This window comes from Barbatula barbatula (assembly GCF_947034865.1).
Source record: "Barbatula barbatula genome assembly, chromosome: 7".
Lineage (NCBI taxonomy): Eukaryota > Metazoa > Chordata > Actinopteri > Cypriniformes > Nemacheilidae > Barbatula > Barbatula barbatula.
This window is the reverse complement of record NC_136770.1, coordinates 7,372,351-7,376,480: the sequence shown is the minus strand read 5'-3', so window position 1 is coordinate 7,376,480 and position 4,130 is coordinate 7,372,351.

The window sequence follows — 4,130 nt, the reverse complement described above, 5'->3', positions numbered from 1 at the left end:
TAAAAAAAAAACCACTTGTGATGGGTTTTCTGTGCTCACAGCTCACATACATAGTCACTTAAACCGTGTTAGATTTATGTACCTTTGCTCTAAAGTCTGTTTGGTGAAGTCACGTTACTTATGGCCATGAGATAACGTAAAGTGTATTAATCATTGATGCATTCGCTGGACGAATGAAAATTAATATTGTTATACTGTACATTACTAATCAGAGACTGTAAAATATGTATATTTAATAACGATTATTATATGTATTTTACTTTGAACTAAACAAATTCCTTGACTGAAACTGACTTTTTAAATAACTCAGTTCATGGATTTGATCTTGATTGATCTGGTGGAGAAACTTATTTGGTGAGTGCATTTCCATAATTCCGACATAAACACAACTTATAAAACGGATATTGTCTGAGTCATTGATTCTGATTGGTCAATAACTGTTAAATTAGTTTTTTAAAAACAACAATACTTTTGCTCAAACTTCCAACTTTAACTCAAGCATAGCAAGTAACAGGCCAGGGAGAGAATGCTAGTAACAAATCCAGTGCACATCAGTCACATGCCACACGTATAACGTTTAACCACTACTTTTGCCCACCACAACACACCTTAGGTGTAGGATACCCCTTTGGTTTGCCATTTATGGTGGTCATAACATACGCTCGTCAAAGAAACACAGCACCCATCAATATAAGCACGCCAGTTAGTCCCTTTCGTCCACCAAAACAAAACAACACCTCTAAAATCCAATGTAATGTAAAGAACCTAGGTGCTCACCAGCTAGTGCCTACCTCACAGAGAACAACGCAACACAGTGGAAGTTCAGTGACGCTCGAATTACGCACATCCAGGCAGCACAACTCGACTTCTTTATAGCAGGCCTGCACGAGATCCAAACACACATGCATTGTGCCCAATTATTGTATTGGACAAATGTCTACAGCCGCACAAAGTATAGTTCTTTCGACGCAAGCCAAAAAGTCTTTTTTTAAAACACAACGAGTTAAAAGGGATACTTCACCCAAAAATGGAAATTCGGTCATAATTTACTCACCTTCAAGTTGTTCCAAATCTGTATACATGTCTTTGTTCTGATGAACTCAGAAAAGTATATTTAAAAGAACGCTTATAACCAAACAGATCTTGCCACCCATTGACTCCCATAGTAGGACTAATTACTTGAACACAAAAGAAGACATTATGAAGAATGTAGGACAGCAAACAGTTCTGGGGAATTTTTGGCTACAGTTGCATTTGTTTCCTATGGTAGGAAAGCTTGAATTTTCATCGTAAATTTCATACTTCTGCATATTTCAGCTTCTGGTTTGCAAGCTTCTATAGGTCCATGAAGGTACTGCAAAGAATCAATGGACTTAAAAATAAAATCAAAATAATAAACAAAATAATGTAGTAATAATAAAATTTATTGGTAATTTGTAAATAGACTGTTTTCAATAGTATGATTTATCAGGATAACTGCACAATATTGTTACTGTGGGGAATTCAAAATGCAGTGATAATTTCAGATAACATTAGCATATTTGTTTACATTGCTCATAAATTACAGAAGCTTAGTTGCTATCAGTAAATTATGAATGCCAACACAACCCTTGCTTATGAGAAGAATGCATAAACCTTTATATGCACCAGTTGCATATAAAGTTAGTGCTACTGAAAACCGTGTACTACATAATGTAAATGTTAAATAAAACATCAACCACAACGTGTATGGTATATCGCCATACATGTATATCCTATAAATTTATGAAAACAAATGTGAAAACTGATATTGTTTAATGCCTAATTCTAAACAGTCCACATTTCTAAATACAGGTTTATGGCCTTTATTACATTGCAAAATATTTGTGATTTGTATTGCCTTTAAACAATGTTTTATTTGATCTTAAAATGTTTACAACCCCAGATGTAAACCTGTAACATGACAGCAAGGCTCAGTGGCATGCCATCTAGTGATGAGTACCTGCAAGCACAAAAAGTTATAAACATCTTTTGTTACCTGTATTATTTCTACAAAATACAGAAGGTGCCTAAACTGACCAGGGCTCAGGCAAAATCCAAATTTCAAATGATAAAAAACGATTCCACAGTACATTCTGCATATGACTTTATCTCAATGACACTTAATAACAATATTGTATAAGACAGCTGACATGATCGTCCATTACAACCGTTTCAAATGAACTAACAACCATGAACATCCTTGGATTAGTTTTTTTGAGTAGATTACAAAGTGAATGCAAACATACTGTTGCTGCAATAGTATATGTATACAGTATTTAACTGATTCTTGAGATACGTTTTTGAATACTACATAAATAAAAAATGGATGTACTTGTAGACTTTAAGATAATTATATCCTTTATAAATTATTTGTGTCAACTTTGCCACGGGAAAAGCCTACTATTTTAATTTGGCCCATACATCTTTACTGTGCAATATAACTAAAGACTTCACAAGTCTTGGAAGGTACATTAAAATGAAGTTAATGGTGAAGTATATTGTAAATCATTAATTTTATTTTAAATGTATGTTTTTATTACGAGTTCTTTTTTTCCAAGCAAGCAAGCATTTCCAAGCGTTGAATTCGGTTGAGGTCTAGCATGTAGTACACGTAACTTAAGGACTTTCTACAATACATTCTACAATATGTAATCTTTTTCATTTTTGATACTTTTAGGGCTAAAAAGCGATTAATCGCATCCAGAATAAAAGTTTGTGTTAAAATAATATACAGTATGTCTATGTAGTGTGTGTATATCTTGATTAAATTTCCTTTGTCTACAAGTACAATAAATGTTTGATTAATGTAGTATTCATAAACGTATATGTATATATATATATATATATATATATATACACTGTGTATTTATAAACACAAAAACATATACATACAGTACATGTATAGGAAATATTTAGATGGATTTATTTATATTTACCAATAATTTAAGTTATATATATAAATGTTTATTTATGTTTATTTACATGAAACAATATCATGTGATAGCCAGCATATCACCACATAAAGAGTTATTGTGAGCACGTTTTTTAACTCGTTACAAAGTTGACATTTGACAAAAGATTTGGATTTTGTTACATATTTTTGTAGAGCCATTTTTCTTCCTTAATTGAAGCAGCTATGATAAACAGATTTATCTCATAACTCTGAACAGAATTATCACGCTGGGACGATGGAGCTGACATGTTAAAAGCTGTGACTGCAAAGACTTCCAGACCATGTGTGTTATTGTGGCTTAGAGTTTTATAATGGGTTATAAACCCCTTTATAAAGACCACTTTCACAGACATTTTTAATTGATAACATTAACATTTTCCTTTATTAATTGTTTGATATCTTAAAACAAATAAAAAAAAGACTAGACATCATACACTTGCAGACTTTTTGAAAGTCTGGAGAGAAAAACAGGGCATCACCCACTACACGATAACAGCAGACAGTGCACACTTTTTGCAACAAGTCCAGACTGAAAATCTGGACAAAATCTGAGCAAATATCTTGTAGTGTATTCCAGCCTTTACACATCTCCATCTCTCAATTGAAATGTATATGTTGGAATTTATTGTATTTTGAAACAGTCTGACATTGTGACCTCATGCTAGGGACAGGAGGTTAAATGACATGTATTTTCCACGCACAGAGCATTGCATTTTAAATCTGGATTACAGATTTTCTTTCGATTTAACTAATTTTATTATCTGTGATATACTGAGCAATGAGCCGCGCACTAGATCTCTGAGTGTATCACATTCGTCACCACAAACGAAACATTACCAAGAAGGAATAAAAAGACACCACATAACCATCACTTCTGCAAAATGTTTAATTAAACAAAAGTATATTCACTTTTTTGCACACCTACTATGGATGTGGAGCTCAGTACATTTCATCTGCTCTTTTCTCATTCCATTTAAATAAACTTGGTTTTAAATAACAATGCTCAGTCACATAAAAGCTGTAGGTGATGAATGAATTCCTCTGTAAAAGGGCAAAACCATTACGAAACTGAAACAGTGTCTGAGGTCTAAGGAGGTCTGTTGATACAGATAGAAGTGAATCTGAAATGAGGTGAATATAGTTATTTTTATATAAA